At 45.5% G+C, this 21,310-nt stretch overlaps 1 protein-coding gene across 1 annotated transcript in view; it reads right to left on the minus strand.

The window, feature by feature from the left end:
- The window catches only part of LOC147672501 (ubiquitin carboxyl-terminal hydrolase 22-A-like), a 377,196-nt gene that overhangs the window by 198,195 nt on the left and 157,691 nt on the right, over positions 1-21,310 (minus strand). The gene's annotated exons all lie outside the window — the stretch shown is intronic.

Here is a 21,310-nt window from a genome sequence, read left to right on the forward strand (position 1 = left end):
TACAACAGACACACGCGCACACCCCACCCCCACTCACCCTTCCTCTCCCTCGACACACTCACCTGTTCTGGCGGTGCTCGGCGGCGGTTCTGGTTCTCGGGCAGCGGTAGCGCTTTGCGGGGCGCTCTCACCACATGAGAGCCCCGCCTTCCCCATGCGCCCGGCCGCTCTTCACCCGGTCCCCCATCTCGGGACCGGGACTCGATCAGGAGCCCTCGGGGCTCCTCGGACAGTGGCTTTTCTCTCGCGCCGCGATGGGGGCGGGACTTCCGGTTGGGGCCGCGCTGCGATTGGCCGGCTGCCCAACCGCTTCCGGGTCGTCGCAGGCAGCGCGGCGGCCCGGCGGGAACTTGTTATATGCTTGTAAGAACCACATATGGCACCAGTTACCCGGACACTTTTTCCCACAACTGAGAGTTATTGGAAATATACTGTTTGATGGTGGGCACTTTTATCGAATGTTTTTTACCTTGTAAGTTTTAGCGCTGGGCCTGGGTTTTTTGTTGTGTATAGCAAGTTTGGCGCTTTGTTATTTAAGAAAGGCAGTAGTTTTAGGTTAATACTTACAGTCCCTTCGCTTACGCAGAACATTGATGATACCATTGCACTATTAGAAGGGTTGCTTGTAGGCGTTTAAGTTTGGTCGACAATAATAGTTTTTTTTAGTGATAATTTAGCACACTTGCTCACCTATATGGGTATGTAAAGTGAATACTTATGCCAGATAATAATAGGATAATGTTAAAGCACGCTCGAATTTTGTATATGCTAGTTACTAAACCACATAAGGCGCCAGTTAGCCGGACACTTTTTCCCACAACTGAGCGTTTCCGCACTACAAAGCAGAGGCTTAAAGGTGAAACAACAAAGCAGGAAGCTCATAAACGCGGCACCAGCTATACACATGCCTATCCCCCCAGGAGGTAAAGTAACGGCTCACAGTACACTGAAAAGCAGTAAATAACTTGCTTTTACCAGCTAATCCGCCACAATTAAGGCAACAACACGTGCCAGGCACCAGTTGTAAACCTGCAGATTTCTCCTTTATGGACATACAAAGCAACACTCAGAAGATGCTGAGAAGCAGAAAATAACTGGTTTTATCAGCTAATTCACTGCAAATAAGGCACTAACTTTCTTTGAACAGCAATTCCCCACAGATGCTTACTTACACTATTTGTTACTGCCGTGCCACAAATACAAAGAATGTACTTTATTAAGTGCACTTTGTTAAAGCACACTTCCATTTCTTAGATGGCATTGCTCTTTGCACGCGTTGCTTACTGAAGCCATGGCGCCAGAAAGACGCCACTTATTCCCTTTCCTCACACTTGGTAAAAGAAAACAGAAATAAAGGCGGATTTAAAGCTCACAAGTCCGAGGCGATGTTTGTTCTGTACGCTGATAAAGCATTGTAGTTTGCATGTTAAAACGTTTTGTTTTGCTTTTGGCGCTCCTGACAGTTGGAAAAAGAAAACACTAATAAAGCGGAATTTGAAGGGCACGCTGACCGCACACTTCCATTTCTAGTGTGCTTGTTAGTAATTTATACAAATAAAGTAGCATTGAAAGGGCACTTGCAAATGTTGCTTAGTGCACGCCTTGCAAGCTATGGGGCCAGAAAGACGCCACTTATCTCGTATTTTGACAGGCGGGAAAAGAAAACACAAATAAAGCCGTTTTGGTTTAGTGCGGTCTGAAGAATCGGCAGCAATATGGTGTTGACCGCAATGATAGTGGCCACTGAAGGCGGTCAGTTTAGAGTGCAATTTTTTTTTTAGGAGGGTTGGGGGGGTGGTTGTTAAAAATACGCATGGCAAGAAGCAAGCGCAGGGACAATATGCCGTTAACGGCTACAGGACGCTAATAACGTTGTTTACTTTGCATGTTAAGGCTTAGTGTTTTTGCCTTTGGCGCTTTGTTTCATTGCGGTGCCGAGAATTAGGAGCAATATGGTGTTGTCCGTGATGATTTTAGCCACTGAAGGTGATATTAGAGTGTGCTTTTTTTTTAAAGATGTGTTGGGAAGGGGGAGTGTTAAAAGTAAGCATGACAAAAAGCAAGCGCAGGGAAGAATTGTGTGTGACCCACGAAAAGAGAATTGAGCGAATTAGTGGACATTGCCTATGAGCGAGTAGACTGCGTTTGACAAATTGGGGATGCTGCTCTAAAACCTAGTAAAACAAGCATTTGCAATGCAATAGGTCTCGCATTATTAAAGTTTGAGCTATTGTGGTTGCATTATTTACCAATGCCAATAGCTCAAACGTTAATGCGAGACCCATTGCATTGCAAATGCTTGTTCCTAGTGGAGTGGGCACGTGGCCCCTCTGCTAGTTCTTGCCCTGCCCGTTTGTGGCAGAGTTGGATTGTTTGGCAATCCATTGTGCAAGTGTTCTTGGTTACAGCCTTTCCCATGAAACTGTTGGCGAATGACACGAAGAACTGCTTTGTCTTCCTGTGTCCCTTTGTCCTCTCGATATAGTGCATGACCGCCCTTCTGGCGTCTAGGGTGTGTAGGGCTCGCTCTGCGCTATTTGTTGGTTTTTGGAAAAAACTCTGTATCTGTATGGACTGGTTCATGTGGAATTTGGACACCACCTTTGGCAAGAAGTGTGGGTCGGTCCTCATCACAACCCTGTCATTGTGTATTTGTATGTATGGTTCCTGCAGCGTTAGCGCTTGAAGCTCGCTCACTCGGCGTAAGGACGTTATTGCAACCAAGAAAGCTGTCTTCATGGTCAGCATTTCTAGTGAGGCCTTGTGGAGTGGTTCAAAGGGCTCCTTCATGAGTTCCGTCAGGACTATGTTCAAGTTCCATGCCGGTGGCGGCACCCGCTTGGGTGGTGCGATCCTCTTCGCTCCTTCCAGGAATCTCTTCACAACCTGTGACGTGAAGAAACTCCTGCCCATCTCACCCCTTGTGTAGGCGACTATCGCTGCCAAGTGGACTCTTAAGGAGGACGAGCTGAGTTTTTTCTCCAGTAAGTGCGTGAGGTATTTTAGCACTGTGGAGTCCTTCATTTTATTGTGAAGTCTTTCCTTCCTGCACCATATTGTGAATCTCTTCCACTTTGCCACGTAGCACTTCCGTGTGCTGGGCCTTCGTGCCTCCCGAAGGACCCCGAGGGTGCTCTCTGGCAACCTCAAGTGTGCGAATTCTATGTCCTCAGGAGCCACGCCACTAGGCTCAGGCTCTCTGGCTTTGGGTGCAGTACCTGCCCGTTGTGCATGGAGAGCAGGTCTTTTCTTCTGCCGAATCTGTGGGGTGCACTCTGTGCCATCTCCATGATCTGCGAGTACCATGTCTGTCTGGCCCACTGTGGTGCGACCAGTATCAGGGTCATGTTGCTCGCTGTGCACTTGCTCAGTACTCTGTGTATCAGTGGTATCGGGGGAAAAGCGTAAGCAAATGTCCCGCACCAATCTATCCATAGGGCATTCCCAAGGGACCCCTCTTCGGGTTGTCTGGATGCGAAGCTTTGGCATTTGGCTTTCTGGCGTGTTGCAAACAGGTCCACTGATGGCGTTCCCCACTTGTTGAACAACCACTTCGTCTCCTGAGCATTGAGCTCCCACTCGTGGGATGCCGATGTTTGTCTGCTGAGCCAGTCTGTCTGAATGTTCTCCTTCCCCGGTAGGTGTATGGCCAGTAGGTCTATCCTGAGGGGGATGGCCCATCTCCATATCTCCTGCGCCAGTGTCGAAAGCATTGTTGACTGTGTTCCACCCTGCTTGTTGATGTAGAACATCGCTGTGGTGTTGTCGGTCTGCAGCAACACCCTGTGCTTGTACAGTCTTGTTTGGAAGGCTTTCAGTGCAAGGAAGATTGTTTTCAATTCTAGGTAATTGATGTGCTTTGTCGCATCTGTTGGTGTCCACAGACCCCTCACTTTGAGCTCCTCCATGTGAGCGCCCCATCCCTTCAGGGATAAGTCACTGTTGGTGTTGGGGGTGTTAGAGGCTTTCCCTTTGCTATGTTCTCCATGGTCCACCATGCCATTTCCTTCTGCAATGCGTGCGTCACAACCACTAGATCCTCCCAACTTCCTGAAGCTTGTGACCATTGTTCCTGGAGCCATTCTTGGATGGGTCTCATGTGAAGTCGTACATTTGGTACCAGGTGGATGCACGATGCCATCATCCAAGATCTTGCTTGCAGTCCTCACTGTCCGAGCTTGTCCCTTCCGGTAGAGGCATGTTTCCCTCACCAGGGCCCTTGCTCTCTTGTCGCTGGGGAATACCCTGCCCTGCAAGGTGTTGATCTGTGCCCCCAGGAAGATCTTTACTTGTTCCGGCTCCATTGACGATTTTTTCCAATGGATGGAGAACCCCAGGTTTATCAGCGTGCTTGTCACTGTATGTGCGTCTTTCTTGCATTTCTGGTACGAGTTTGCTTTCACTAACCAGTCGTCCAGGTTAGGGTATACGTGTATTCCCTTCCTTCGTAGGTGCGCTGAGACTGCCGCGAGGCACTTTGTGAAGACCCTCGGTGCTGATTTTAGACCGAAGGCTAGTGTTGTGAACTGGTAGTGGCTTTCTCAGACCGTGAACCTGAGCATATGTTTGTGCTTTACGTTCATTGGTATGTGCAAGTAGGCGTCCTTGAGGTCTATCGTGACCATGAAGTCTCCAATCTGCAATTGCGGTAGCACCTCCTGCAGGGAGGTCATTTTGAATGTTTGTGTTCTTATGAATGTGTTCAGGAACCTGAGGTCCAGAATGGGTCTCATTGTCTCGTCGACCTTTGGCACGAGGAAATACGTTGAGTATATTCCCTTGTTCCTTTCTTTGAAGGGAACCCGATCTATGGCCTTCTTCTGTAGGAGCTCTTTTGCTTCTTCCTGAAGCCGCTGTAGCTGTTCGTTTGCTAGTGGCTTTCTCTTTGGTCTCCTGCTTGTTGGCCTCCCTTCCAATTCTAAGCAGTAGCCGAATTGGATGATGTTTAGTATCCATTTGTCTGATGTGATCTCTCTCCATTCCTGGAGGTAGAATCTTAATCTTCCACCCACTGGTGTTATGTGGTGGTAGTTGTCCATTCTGTCCTGACCCCTTTGTACGTGCTGCCCCCTGGGATCCTTTCTGTGGGCGGGCACACGGATGTCTTTGAAGTCATTTAGAGGCGGGCTGCTGGCCCCCTCTTTTATGCTGTCCTCGTCCATTTCCTCTCCCTCGAAAGGACTGGCCCCTTCACTGGTACTGCCAGGACTGCTTCTGTTGACTCGGTTGCACCTGCGAGTCCGCCTGGTGCGTCTGTTGGAAAGCCTGGTGTGAAGTACCTGGCTGGTTTCCACCTCTTCCACCGGGTCTCCGTGACTGGGTGCCCCTCTTGTTGCCTCTGAACTGCAAAGCTCCCATGGATCGTGCAGTTTCATTGTCTTTCTTTAGTTGACTGAGTTTGTCGTCAACTGTAGTCCCGAACAGCGTCTCGCCGTTGAACGGAGTGTTCAAGATGCTGTGTTGCACCTCAGGCTTGAAGCCCGAGATTCTGAGCCATGCGTGTCTTCTTTCCGTGACAAAATGCTTGAGAACGTGAGGCTAGAGGGTCTCTAGTCTCATCCCTTCACTGGCACACACGTAGTTGTCATTCCTTGGATCAAGAAAACAACTTTCATACATTGTTCATTCTTGTTTGTTTTTTATTTCATGATTAAGTTCTTGTTTTAGGAGATCAGTTCTTATTTCTTCAAAATCATTATCAACAATATGTGAATCAGGCACTGTCTTTCAAACGTGTCCAATGCATTTCGGGCATTAATGACATGCCCTTCATCAGGGAATTGACACTAGAAACAATAATATAAACAAACATTAATGTGGATACTGAGTGTGTACATAAGAAACGATACGTATTACTATTGTGTTACATATTAGTCATTTAGCAGGACCTTCCATTGGCTACTCAAAACTAAAATAAAAGAGCAAGGATATAAACATATAACCAACATGTGAGAGGGGTAACTCAGTGTGTTTACGTGCAAGGGTAAAAATGAAACGGGTCGGTGAGTCACTTACATGCCTGTCGAGGAAAGATGATATGAAATCTAAAAAAAGAGAGAGGTTGGCGAAAATACGGTTAGCGCCAATTGATTAAAGTGCTCCGTAGAGCACTCCAAGATTGGGTTTGATATCACGGGATCACGTGATACCCTACTTTCGAATTAAATAAACGCGGCAAGCAATTGCTACTGCCGGCGTTCTTCGGAGATGAATACTGGACCGAATTACCGTGTTGACAACCTTCAGGTTAGTTTTCACCATCCCCCAAACCCAATCTTGGAGTGCACTACGGAGCACTTTAATCAATTGGCGCTAACCGTATTTTCGCCAACCTCTCTCTTTTTTTAGATTTCATATCATCTTTCCTCGACAGGCATGTAAGTGACTCACCGACCCGTTTCATTTTTACCCTTGCACGTAAACACACTGAGTTACCCCTCTCACATGTTGGTTATATGTTTATATCCTTGCTCTTTTATTTTAGTTTTGAGTAGCCAATGGAAGGTCCTGCTAAATTACTAATATGTAACACAATAGTAATACGTATCGTTTCTTATGTACACACTCAGTATCCATATTAATGTTTGTTTATATTATTGTTTCTAGTGTCAATTCCCTGATGAAGGGCATGTCATTAATGCCCGAAATGCATTGGACACGTTTGAAAGACAGTGCCTGATTCACATATTGTTGATAATGATTTTGAAGAAATAAGAACTGATCTCCTAAAACAAGAACTTAATCATGAAATAAAAAACAAACAAGAATGAACAATGTATGAACGTCTTTTCTTGATCCAAGGAATGACAACTACGTGTGTGCCAGTGAAGGGATGAGACTAGAGACCCTCTAGCCTCACGTTCTCAAGCATTTTGTCCGACGTCGTTGGGCCCTCGACGTTACCTGGCAGAGCACCACAAAATACCCATCAAACATCACTCAGCTAACAAACGTCCAATCCAGAACAAAACACGCTGTGCATCTATCCGATAACAGTTTCTTTCCGTGACACCCATCATCATGAGCCTGCTGGAGGTGTCTGCTCCATCTAGGGTCGTCTTGAGCCAACAATTTGCCGCATTCTTCCAGTCTTCCACCAGTTTCTCGGCCTTCTGCCTGGCCTCCTGGGGTAGGTCTTTCACCAGTTTTCCTAGCTCCTCCATGATCTGGTACATGTGCCTGTTTTGAGGGCATTGGAATTAGTCATGCGCCATTGGGTCGCGGCATTCCGTTCGATCCTTCTGCCCACTAAGCCAATCCTTTTGCTCTCCTTATCAGGAGGCGGTCCAGAAGTAGTGGCCACGTTAGCCCTCTTCCTTGCTGTGGCCGTGATGGAGTCAGCTGAGACCACGCCTCGAATGTAGGCTGGGTCCTTTGATGAATGCTTGTACTTCTTTTCCGTTCTGGGAGTGACTGCCTTGCATGTTGCGGGCTCCCTGAATGCTTCCATCCCGTGCGCCAAGACGCTGTCGAGCATAGGTAGATACTGGCTCCTTGTTTGCGTAGGGAGTAAGGTCTCGAGGAGAAAGTCCGCTTTCTGCTTCTCCTCGTCGAGCTGGAGTTTGAAAGCTGCTGCCGCAGACCTTATCACCGAGTTGTAAGCCCCGATGTCGTCCGGCGGCGATGGCCTCGAGGGGTATGTGTCGACCGCCTCTTCCGGGCTCTCGGTGTCGACATCCAGGTAATCCTCCTCCTGCGGGTCAGAGGTGGCCGACTCGGCGTCCAACCTGCTGTCCTCTTCCTCCTCATAGCTGTAAGCCTCGTAGGGATTCTCATCCTCTTCCTGGTCGTCGACCATTTCGGCGCCAGGCTCATGTTCCTCGACGTGTTAGTCTTCCTCCTCGACCAGTTCTAGCACGGGTGGCTTGGTCTTGTGGGGAATCGTGAAGGCTCTCATCTTGGCGTCGAAATCTTTTTTCCGCTGCAAGATTTTTTCCATTTCGGCTTCTAGTCGCCGTCTTTTCTTTTCCATCTCGGCCGCGTTGTCCGCGCCAGATTGTTAGGCCACTCTCTTCGGCGCCTGGCTCGGCTGTGAGAGTTTCGGCGTCGAGGACTTGGACGTCGAACTGGGTTTCGGGTCCCTGGATGGCGTCGGGGCTTTAGGGTCCTTCTCCCTCGACGTCAATCGGTCCTTTTCGGGGACGATCTTCGACGACTTCTGCTGCTCAACAGCTCTCGGCGCCAGGGACTCCTTCTCAGAGGATCCGCTGGGCCTGTGGGTAGCCGCGGATGTGAGAAGTTGGCCTGATATTCAGTGCTCACTATTCTAGTGATCACTATGTATCAGTCCAAACAACCCTTATGGTGATTGGTTGTAAGTCAACCTTATAGACCAGCTATCCTAGTAGCATGGATACGAGCAGTCTTCGGGCTAAACTCTAGAGGGCGTGTTAAGCCAGCTGTTATACCATCACATATACCCCTTGAACACCAAGTGAAAGGACACCACACAAGTGTTATGAAAATAAACAGTGTATTTATTTAGATCACAACAGCCCTGTACTCTTTATGAGGACAGGGTACTAAGCACACAACAAAACTCTTACGAAAATACTTTAAGTTGCACAATTTACACAAATGCCCGAGTGGCACGGAAAACCATATACTATGGAAGTGGAATGCAAAATTACTAGCAGGTAAGTACTGGACTAATTGGCTTTGGAATCGCTAGGACTACGTTACTGAACCTTCAGATTACTAGTAGGAGGCCTAGGGGACTCGTGTGCAGAGTGTGCACTCTCACGCGGGACAAAGTCTATGGGAGCTAGTAAAAGCAAAGTTAGTGTTCTCGGGCGAACCCGATAAGGTAGGTCGGAAACGACAGTGGATTTGGACCCTTGGATAGTGAGGCTATGCTGGGGCACCGAAATGCCGAAGTTACCTAGCCCAGGGGCTGCGGCTGCATAGGTCTGAAGAGACGTCGGGAATCCTCGTTGACGAACCAGGAGCCTGAAGAAAGAGTTGCTGGCAGGCGACCAGTGAAGATTGTTCGAAGTGCTCCAAGCCTGGATCGAAGAAGGACGACACCTGAAAGTAGAGGGGACCAAGTTCTTGACAACTAGCCAGTGATCAGATGGCACCCGGAGGGCACCGGATGGTAGTCACCTCGACCAGGTGAGTGGGCGACGCTGGGCTCTGCAGTCTCACGGACCAGGAGGCGTTGTCGGCGACCAGGATGGAGGTGTGAGCTGTCCCACGATGGTTGATGCGGTCGACGTCGCTGGACCCAGGATTGGGGCAACAAGTCTTGGCAAATTCAAGCCCACGCGGTGGACCTAAAATGGCGTCTGGAGTGGACCAGCAGGGTCCGGGGTGCTCCTCTTTTGGAAGGGAGCAAGGGCCAGTCTGGAGCAACCAGACTAGCAGTGGTGATGTCGTCGTCGGGAAGGCCACAAGCCAGCAGGCTAGTAGCCAGACAACGCGGTGAGCAGCAAAAAGCAGAAGGGCCCCACGCAGATCTCGTGGATGCTGGGGGGCTGGACTTCGGTGCTGGAGCGGCTCAGGGTCGGGGCTTCTCGCACCCCAAAGCACTCACCAGAGGATCCCTCGGCGGTCGTGCTGGATAGAAGTCTTGCAGTTCTGATGATGGCCGGTCCCTCTAGGTCTCGTCGCACCTACGGTTCTCAGCTTAGCTGTAGAGGTAGGTAGAGGTCAGAGGTGCCAGGGAAGCCGGGTCTCGTCGAGCTGGTCAGTCGGATTCCGGAGGAAGGACGTGCAGCAAACCGCAGAGTTCTTGATGGTGTCTGCGGGTGCAGGGTGACTACTCCTTAGCCATAAGGGAGAAATCTTGAGAAGAGTCGAGAGTTCCTTTCGTGGAAAGTAGTTTCTGGATTCAAAGATGATCTAATTTGGAAGGGTCCCCGCTCCTGCCTTTATCCTAAAGAAAGGGGGGGTACGCGACTAGGTCCTGCCCTAGGGGTGGGACCAGGAAGGGGGGTGGTTACACCCCTCTCCCATGCCGGACTTTCCCCAGGCCAGGGGCTGGTGTGCCCCTGGAACTGGTTCTAGCCGGCAGATGCGTAGTGAGCACCGGGGTGCCACTTGCAGTCACCTTCCTGTAAAGCCCTGCCTACCCAGGATACACAAAACCCTGTCTGGGATGGTGCTAGCACCGCCCCTGACAGGAAACCCTTTGTCCAAGCTGCCCTCGCTGGAAGGACTCCCAGCTGCAGGGGGTCAGACTCGTGTCTGTGGTGGCAGCATCCATTTTGTGATGCTGAGGCTCGAGTTAACTTTAACCGGGGTTCACGGTTACATACATGTCGTGTCCCTCTAGAAGGGCGAGGGGTTAGTATTCCAATTCGTATGACACCTTACTCGACATGTTTAGATAAAGCGATACCAAAGATAGCATTTAACCGCGAGGATTATAATGCACTTAAGAGTATATGGTACGCGTTATCATGGAACAGCTATTAGGACTTGGTTCCGCAAGCTGCAAACGGGCTCAGCTCATGCCAGAGCACCATCTCACACGATTCCAAGCACTCTGCCTTCAGGATTGTCAAGGCCTGCCATAGGAGTGACTGATAGGAATCTGTGTGTCCACTTTTAGGGTTAGATATAGGTATACTATATCTAAAGCAAAGGGTGATTACACCACCTTGCCCCAGCTGTCGTGCAGCCAGTTGTGTCAGATTTAGATGGCCATCCAGGGGTGGCATAATGCATGCTTCAGCCCCTGGTAGGCCCTGGGTACACCTATGCCCTGAGTTACAGGGTCTGATAAGGTGGCCCAGTACCAATTGGAAATGTACCCAAGGTACATGGAATCCATTTTAGAGAGAGAGCAGTAGGCCTGGGGTCCTGATTGGCAGGGCCCCAGGTCAACTAAGTCGGAAAACCAGCAAAACACCAGGCAAAAAGTTGGGGGCAACCATAGTCAGGTATCCACCTTCCTACAGCGGACGCCAGGTGTCTCTGCGTCGGCGCTTTCGGGGTCTTGCCCTCGTTTTTTCGAGATTCAGTCTCATGTTCTTGGGGAACGACGAGTCTCCTACCTTATCAGATGTGTTCGTGTAATCGGTCTCTACGACCGTGTAGCTGTCGTCTTCGGCGGCAGCGTTGTCCTCTTCCTCCGAGGACATCCCCAGCTCGTACAGCGATGGCGTCGGGGCTTTTTTTTTCCGCTACCCTCTGGCTCTTCCTCACACGAAGGGTTTTCGGGGCGAAGGCGGAGCAGGCGTTGCAGTCCTCGCTTCTGTGGTCTACCGGTAGGCAAAGGTTGCAAACCGGGTGTTGGTCTTTCTGCGCGTACTTGTGGTGGCAGTTAGGGCAGAACTTGAACGGCGTGTTGTCCATCATCGAGTGTTCAGGCCTCCCTGGCCGCGCGGACGTAGACGATCGTCGAAGCCCTCGATGATTTCTCCTTCCTTTCGCTGGTCAGTGGTCGGCGAAGTCTTTTGTAGTCTTCTTCTTTCGATATCTTCTCCAATTTCAATCTTTTCCTAGTACTTTCTCCAAAAATGTCTGGAGCCCAACGGGAACGATCCAGACCCGACCGCGGAAAAAAGAATCTGAAGATGGCGCCCAAGGGTGGGAGCTTCCGCAGGAAGCATGCCGACGTCACCGGAAATACACCCAAGGAGGGGTGATGCCGACGCCCACCTGGGCGACGGGAAAAAAAAAAAAAGACTACGAATCCGGACCCAACCACAAGACCGCGGAATATGCACAGCATAGTGAATCCAGAAAGATTAAAGCTGCAAAACCTGCGGTTAGATGTCTATCAGATTAGTGTTCGCAGAGTTGTTAAAAGCAATCCAAACAAGCCCTCTTTGTTCGGGTCCACTTACGTAGACTTAAAAAAATCAATACAGAGTGAAACAGGCTATTTGGTATCTACAAAGAAAACTAAGAAGTCACAATTCTCGAGTTACCTGCAACACCTTTGCTGAACCAGTTAGAGTCACCTCCATACAAGATGGAAAAGGCAATAGGGTAGGAGGATGTGTTACATCACTGACTTTATCAGTACTTAAGACCCTGGCCAGTTGCGGATACCCTGTACACACCTCGCGGAGGCCTTTTTATCAAGGTGAAATGAAACTGATGCACACAGTATAGGCGTGAAATAGGCAGGACAAGATCAGTTTGTGCGTTCTTGGTGCAATAAAGTGTTGTAACTCAAATTAGTGGTGTGAATGCAGAGTTAGCGAAGGAAATTTTTATGTGTGTAAAATGAGTGCATGTCTTCAATCACATGAGGATCTGCATAAAGAGCGTTCAATAGGTGTCGGATTGTGAACATACAAGTTAAATACCACAGTCCTCTTGCTACGTGAATTTTCTCTTAGAATCAGATCCCTCAAAACATGAAGAAAAAACATTAAGTGGGCATTTCAGATGAGGTAAAAAGGAACATGCTGGTGGTAAATGATCTGCAAACAATTTTACGGGACAAAGGTATTCCAATATGTATCCTCACAGAGATATTTAATAAACTTAGGAAAAGCAAATGCCCACATTAAGGGAAGCATCAAAAACTCCAGTAAAGGACAAGAAAGAGCCCTTACACAGTACTAGCTACACCCATTCCCCATTAGTAGCATGATCTAACTTTTGTACACTTACTGGCTGGGAGACTGGCAGGTAAAGAATTAGGCTTTGTTAACAGTAAGCTTAACACAAGAAAAAGGGGGCAGAGGATATGACCTTAGTTGAGAAGTGTGGCTCAGGGGTTAGAGGCGGCAGACCCGGAAGCTGAGATCGGCCCTGGACCAGGGTTCAATTCCCCGCCTCGGCGGGTCTTGGGCTCAAAAATTCCATGGACTCGATAATTCTCGCTCCGGTGCCTTCTCGACTCACGGGTTCACACTCTGCGACTCTGGGCAATAGCTTGCTTAATCTCCACAACGGCCCCTCGCGGCGGGATGCCTGGCTTTCACCTTGTGGATACCCTGCCGGGGTTATCTCACAGGGGAATACCAGGACGGGTTCCCTAAGCAAGCGCCGGGAAACCCTTTGTGGGTAGCTGTGCGCTATATAAGCTCAAATGCATTTACATTTACATTTAGTTCGATCTCCTCGGGGTAAACCTCATCACACATAAGGAAGTAAGGATATCAGAGTCAGATGTATTTTTTAGGAAAAGTAAAGTACAAAGTGTAGCAAAGTGCAACTCTTTGAAAAAAATGCCCTCTTTATTTAAGAAATAGTTGTTTTTTAGGTCACTCCAAACTTTGAATAAAAGCAGTATTCTCAGCTTGGGTATTGCATTTCCAGACAAGTTGAGGTATCCAGTGTACATGCAGACAGATAATGGGTAAACGAATAAGGTGAACAAAGTCAAGTGCAATGGAGTTCAGAATGTGGCAGATTACTCAATTTTTATATTGTGTTCCGTGCTTCCCAAATAGGTTTATGGGCCATCCCCAATAGCTAGTCTTAGAAGAACGAGTGGTTATATAAAATCAGTCGCACAATACTCACCTGATCTCCAAGATACTGGAAGATTAATCCATTGAATGCATAGAAATTTACTTTAATTTCTGCTCCACAAAAATAAGTTCAAGTCCACTATTTCAATCACCACAAATTTAACTCAAGCAGAGACCAGACATTGTGGCTGACAAACCCTCCTTAGTCAGGGGTTTACAAGAGTAGTGTACAGCTGTTTACTCCAGACAAAGGGCTCCTGTCAGTGGGGAGGCAAATGCAAGTTTACTGTGTAGCAGTTATATATCAAAGAATGGCACAGTTTTTAAGGGTCACTTATGAAAGTAACATGAAAGAATGATAAAATATTTTTCTGGAGCAGAATTTAAGGTAATCTTCCTGTTGTGTGCAGGGAGATCGATTTTCTGATAACTTAAGAATACAGTTGGACTCCGGGAAGTAACAGTGGCTAACTGCAGTTTTATTCCGGTTAAACATTTTAGGGATAACTAATATTTATTTTGTAAGGCAAAAAAAATCTGTAATGAGGAAAAAAAGATGGAAACCTTGACAAGACTATGAGAATTCCTCAGGAACGATTGTTAATACTCGGGAGAGAAAGCTGGCGAAGCCAACAGGAGACACACAGACACCTATTTATATACCCATCTATATTGATCTATATTTAAAATGGAGATCTGCAACTTGCTTTAATTTCTAGACTTCCAATGCAAAAGTAGTCCAGACAGTGATTTCAAGGCAGTCAGGGATGGACAAAAAAAAGAAATGTAACCAGGAATTATGTCCATGCCATGCTCTCTTTTCCTCTTACATTAATTCTTCATACTCATTTTTATTAATGTGAAAGGGTTTTTATATTTTTTCACAATACCACTGTTTGCTCTTTGTAGTAATTAAAAGAAAAGGCATGTTAGTTGCTTACAAGGCGTTGTCTTCATCGCATTTTGCCTTTTGTAATCCACATAAATATACTTCTAAATGAAAAACTTTACTTCAGTATTTTTTGTAACTAAATAAAACCTTTTCATATTCTTTTATACATTTAAGTATCACAATAACACCTATAAATTTCATTAACACACAGGACACCTAAATTGAAAGTAAAAATTACAATTGAGCAGTTATAGCGTACCGCAGATGCTAGTTTAGAATGACAGCTGAAAATCCACAAGTTAGTAGCAAATAAGCAGAGATAAATTATTACTATTGCAATATTCTTCCAATGTTTAATAAGTTGCATTGGGAAAGCAAAAAGACAGACAAGCATATTATATGATGAGGCAGCCCACAATGAAATTGCTAATCAAAGTCAGTTATGCCTGTATATCATAATTTATTTACATTCCACTTGTGCTTAAGACAATGTACCCGAAGACAAATAACACTTTGCATATTCATTTCTGAACGTTCTCTTCAATGGTGTCACATTAACTCCTTTATTCATTATTTTTTGGCTCAAATCCGGGATATATATATCCGTCAAATTGCAAGATTTTTTGTAGTCCACTTGGTAGGTTTTCGCTCTGTGGGTTGCCACGTAATACTAATTGGAGAAACATCTATTAGATTTTCTACGGGGAAACTATCCTGGAACATTTTCCACCAACAAAATCCTTCATTCATTGCGGCTACATCTAGAACCCAGCATCCAGGAAGTCAGGAGAGCTAATGAAGTGACATACTGCAAAGCTACTCTGGAATATGAGCTAAAGTGCATCCATTTGCCTCACTTCATATAACAGTAACTGATAGCAAACTCACATTTGCCACCATTTTAAGGCTGTCCACACGTTATATGCATGAATACGAATAGCCTCTACTCCATAGCTTTTTACTTTCTGTAGTCTAATCCTCTAAAGCCAGAGGAAATAAATTACTTACCTATAACTACAGTTGTGTAGCGTTGGCATTTTCATTTCATGCGGCTCAATCACTCAGGGACTCGGGTAATAAGAATAGCAGTGAACATTACTAAAATCCCTAGAAAGGCATACAATAGTATTTGCTTGGTAGCCCACTTCGTAACCTTATTGAAAACTGCCCAAACTTCAGCCAATGAGGTGAAGGAATTCTAAATTCCACCACTGTTACAGGTCATCATAGCTTTGATTTCGATGCACTGGTGCATAGGGATAGCATCCATGAAGAGAATACCAATATGGGAAGCAGGTGGACCACAAGGAAATCTATTAAAGATATTTGTAAAAATAATTATAAGTTAATTAACATAGTTCTTCTCAAAAACCAGATTCTTCACAGATTCATAGTGTTTGAATCATAGAAGCAAATAATATACTGCATAGACTAATAAATATGGGTTTACAGCTTCACCTTATTAAATTGTCACAAAAAAGGTTTCCCTTCATTAATCTCGAAAATGTAGTGTTCTGCACCTTTTGGTCTCTCTGTATATAGTAATATGATCAGTTCAGAGAGCTTGTGTAGTGGCCTCACTTTTCGTTCAAGAAGTGATCTACTTTCTTTAAAGAGCAGTTCGCTTTTGAACGGCAGAAGGTGATGGCTGCTCTCATCCATCTACCGATCCTCTGTCTTGACAGAGGGCATTCTTTACATTGTAATGGAAGGATGGCAAAATGGTATACAAGTAAGGACTAGATGGTCTCACAATGCACAACTACAGGTATTAATGCAGCATAAGCATGTGCAGGGATTTCTGCTGCAGTGGCAGATTTGAAAAGACTCTCTACCTTTTTCACTAAAGGGGAAACCCTATGGCCCTCTTGGCATTAACTTGGCTCCCGGGTGTAGCACTGCAGTCATAATATAATTGAAGAAAATGGTGCTTTTGAGTACACGCCTGGATATCGCCAACACTTCTTGCATAGGCGAGCACTGGTAGCAAGGACATCTTCAAAGATACTAACTTTAGATTTTCTCTGTGAATGGTTTTCAATTTATTATCAGCTAACAGCACTGGGTCGCGTTCCCACATTGCGAGAGGTTGAGATTTCAGTTGAAGCAGGATTCAGGCTCTAAACAGACCTCCCATGAATTTCTTGTCAAAAAAAATGGAGAACAACATATTATGAGAGAAATATCACAATGCTGGGATTCACTTGGACCCACACGTAAACGAGCCTGAGTGAGATGTAGCAAGTACAGTAAGGTGGCTGTGGGGGTCTTCGAATCAGCCCTTCCTTTAAATACCCAAACCAAATATTTTCCATTTTACTTTACATGTCTTTGCATTAAGGATGAAAAGTTTGGCAATAATATTTTGACATTCCTCTCTAATGTTTAGGCATGCATTTTACAAGTGTTCAGGAGACAGTGTTCACATTTTCAGATGCAGGTTTATGATACAGATTAGAACTCAGCCTGGAGACGAGGTGCCAGGGGTCCTCTGATGAGTGTTTGAGGGTACATGGATAGGTGCAGTTGGTCCATGACATCATACGGTCTTTCTTTTCAGCGCTCCGTCCATCATCTCCTTGTGTTTGCTTTGCTTGCCCTAAACTGGCAGGGTATGCTCAGACGAGGGTCCCTTGCTCACTTTGCCATTGGATTCAAGCTAGCCTGGCTGATGAAGGGTGTTACCCAGAAACCGGTCCCAGGATGCTTGTTTCCGGTTCAGGGAAGACCTGGCTTGGCAGTTCGGGCTAGACTGTTCCCATGAGGCACAGGGTCAAGACTGATTTGCATATGGCTGGGTCTGAACTGAGGTGGCAAAGTGAGCTAAAGAATGATGATGGGTTCAGCCTAGATCGGTGACTGGGGGCGAGTGTTTGAAAAGCATCAGGTCTCCTTCCATCATCTCATTGTGTTTGCTTTGTTCGCCCTAAGTTGGCATGGTATGCCCAGACGTGGGTCCCTTGCTCACTTTGCCACTGAATTCAAGCTAGCCTGGATGATGAAGGGTGTTACCCAGAAACCGGTCCCAGGATGCTTGCATCCGGTTCAGGGATGACCTGGCTTGGCTGTTCGGGCTGGACTGTTCCCATGAGGTACAGGGTCAAGAATAATTTGCATATGGCTGAATCTGAACTGAGGTGGCAAAGTGAGCTAAATATTGATGATGGATTCAACCCAGAACTGTGACTGGGGTGAGTGTTTAAAAAGTTTTAGTGTTCCATCCATCATCTCCCATCCATCATCTCCTTGTGTTTGCCATGCGGTCTCAGCCAAGCCAGATCAATTGACAACGATCCTCTTGACCATATAGGGGAATCTCAAGAGGAGAAGAAAATGGATTCTCAAGAGGAGTAGAAACAGGTTAAATCAGGAACATTAAAAATGATGGATGGAATGCAGAACAAATCAAAACATTCATCCCCAGTCAAGTGATCTTGGTTAAATCCATTGTTCTTTTGCTCACCATGCCACCCCAGTTTCGACCCATTCATTTGCAAATCAGTTTTGACCCTGTGCCTCATGGTAACAGTCCAGACCGAACTGCCAAGCCAGGTCCTACCTGGACCGGAAACAAGCATCCTAGGGCCTGGAGATATGAAATTAAGAGCCCTGCAGATTCAGCAGTTGCTGAAGCACATGAAATCATGCCATGGAAAAGAACTTTAGGAAATCTATTTAGATTTAAGAGGAGGATAGGGTGGCAGCCTTCAAATGTTTTCTTTCAAAAGGACAACTTGCAGCGGGATCTGTTTTGCTGGGTACTGGATTCAATCCCCCTTTCAAGCACAAGAGCCAGACAGAAGATTGCGACCTGGAGAATATATAAATGTGGATTTTTGGTCTCCTATGGCATAACCCGACAGTCAAACTGGACCAGCTCTAGAATCCTTCACTATTGCCTCCATACATGTAGGTAGGCCAAGGGGCTTATACCTGCATGTCACATGGGTAAAGATGAAGGATAGAGACATAAAAGGGTCTCTAAAGCACCAGTCTGTATTTTAAAATGGACGAAATGTGTTACATAAACTTTCAACAGATTGATTTTATCGGTTTGGTTTCAGAAGCAAAAACAAAGACTATATATGGGGCATTGAGGGTTTATGCTTGATATAAGTGTGTAACAGTGTGTAATCTCACTTTGACCTATGTGTGATGCCCAACAAAAAGTGTTTTATGGTTATTGAAGTTTCCAGACAATGACTAAATGGGGCAATAATGGAGAGCCAGTAGACAAAGTCTGTAGTGGGTAATGGCAGTCAACATCTGGCAAAAATCACAAATTAATTTGCAGCTTTGTACGACACTGCTGCACAGTACTGATAATCCAGCAGAAGGTGTCAATTTTCTGGACTTCTATTTAGGGTGGCATAGTACATGGGAAAACTATTCATTCTAATGGCGCTGGGCTCCTGGCAAAATGACCAGATCTCAATGGTGTGCTGGGTGAGAAATTAGGATATCCGCCAGAGTGTTATTTTTTTCTCAAATCACAGAACACCACTGAGGCAGTAACTGGATTCACCTCTTTCCATATGTAGTATTGAACGGCCTGGACAGACCTTCATCGCTTCTTATGAAAGTCAAAGAAAACAATACTTCCCCTGGAGGTCATTGGTATTTAAATCTTTAAAGAACACTGCCAAACTGGAATTTTCAAATATCATCTGAAGGAGTCCAGGAAGGACGACTTTCTTTGACCCTGAACCCTCGAATATTATTCAACCAGTAGTCCCTGACGATATTATCCAGAAGGACCTGGCACATAGGAGGGTCCTTGTAATGAAGACTGTCCTCATAGCAATAATTCGATCCTTTGCCCTACTGTACAGCCAGTTATTGCTCATCCTGAAGGAAGGGATAATGGCCACGTTCTGTCTGGACTGCCTCCCCCCTTCCCCCTGATCCAGCGCTGGAATATTCCTTGCCGACACTGAAGTTACATTTAGTTGCACTTGGCTGTAAGCAGTCCCATAGAAATCTGTTTCAAAGACAAATCCTCCTTTCATCACTTCTGGTGTCCAAAATCTGTGACGGGATGGGACTTTCCTTGAAGGAATATGAGCCGGTAAAACAGGGTCAGATGTCATTGGTTGGGCCTTTAACTAGGTCACTGAAGGTGCCTCGATGCCAGGACTGATAAAGGCTGCAACATGAAATCTGTAGTTCCCCCCCATTAACAGTGTCTAGAGAAGGCTTTGCAAGCTATTTAGCCACCTTGGGAGGTGGGTGTTCGGAATAGTAAGCCTACTAGTCCATCAAAGCTTCTTCTTTCGAAGTTTACATTTATAAGTCTCTAATTATTGGTTTGAACTGGAGTGGCTTTTTAGGATAGCGTAGAAGGATCACTTCTTAGACTCCGCCCCTGAGGGGACATCTTAGAAGAGACATACCCAGAAGAGGCCTATGTAAGGTAACATATTGCTCTCCCTATCCAAGAGTTCTAGTTGAGAAGACATGGCAAATCTTGCAACTCTCTGGCTTGGAAGCAAAGTGCAAACAATTGACATCCTTCATAAAGATCAAAGAAAACCTTGGACCCACAGCTAGCACATTGCCAGAATAGGATATAGTTTCCTTTGAGGATTTAACCAGCTCCAAAAGCTGCATTTATCCAGTCCAAAACTCCTAGAAGACTATCCCAGAAAGAGAGGCTACAGAAGGGTATGATAAATAGAAAACCAAGGGTAATCTAAAGTACAGCAGCAAAAATAAAATTTGCCTAAGTGAAGGAGAGCAGTAGAGATACTCTCTCACAATGTGCGGTAGTAACCTTAACTAAGGTGGTCTACATGGTGAATGGAGTTCTGGCTAAAAGCTTAGGCATTTTCAATTAGATGAATGTACCACTATTCTATAGCCTTCTAGACATGCTAATCATTTTTACTGCTGTTTATATCTTTAAGGGTGACTTAAAGACCGACACTGTCACCCCTACAGAAATGTCTGGTCAGGCAAATAGGATAACAGGGCCTACATATGAGATTGAAAATATTGGACCATGAAGGCTCCCAGTAGCTTAAAGGGTTTCAACAATGACCCAAGTATTACGCACAGTTCTGATGAATATTACTGTTTTGGAACATTAATGTCACTGCAGAAACATTTTTGGGGGGAAATGTAGGAAGCAAAACAGTGATAAACTGTCAGTTCTGAATACGTTTTTGAATTATAGACAGCACAGCCTCGAATTAAGAGTGAGTATCTGTGGACCATATAGAGGAATGCCTGAAGGGTAAAATAATTATTAAAAGTAAACACCGGTTAAGTAATGTACCGAAATTAATAGATGTGGGCATTGTCTAATAGGTCTATGCTGTAGACAAAATAATAACACAATTAGTGCATGGACAAGGTAACAAGAAGAGTGAACAGGGCTGAACTTAGTGGAAACAAAACAGAACACAGTTATTAGTTTAAACACAACAATAATGTGTTCAAATCAGACTCAATTACAGTGGTAATTACATAAGGTCCTGGGATTAGATTGCATGGCTAGTTTAAAATTAGGGCTCCCGGTTTTAAGGTATTTAATTTAATTGCCATTTCCGTCTGTATTTATCCATATTTTTTTGTGCTATTTTTTCTGTATTTATCCACATTTTGTATTTTCTGTATAAATTAAGCCATAATGGGTATTTTCCATATCTATTTAACTGATAAATGTTTACTCGCATTTGAATGTCCAAAAGGTTTCAACAGTACACAGTGCAATAGCGGTATCTGAAAACATGTGCATTGTAGAAAAGCAAAAATAACTGTAGCTCTTCACTAAATTGAGCTTAATTAGGAAATCTGTCATTTTTTCATCTCCCATACCTCTCAATCTGTACACCTACTGACCTCTGACAGTAGACAAAATCATTCAAATCAGACCTATTTTCTGTATTCTTCTGTTTTTAAAAATAAATACAGACAGGAAAATAAATAGTTTTCGGTCTGTATTCATCTGTATAAATCATAAAAACGGAAAACTTGGAGCCCTATTTAAAATGTACAGCATAATGCTCATTCCATTCAGCTGAAGCAGGTCAATCTA

Source organism: Lissotriton vulgaris, unplaced genomic scaffold (assembly GCF_964263255.1).
Source record: "Lissotriton vulgaris unplaced genomic scaffold, aLisVul1.2 SCAFFOLD_902, whole genome shotgun sequence".
Lineage (NCBI taxonomy): Eukaryota > Metazoa > Chordata > Amphibia > Caudata > Salamandridae > Lissotriton > Lissotriton vulgaris.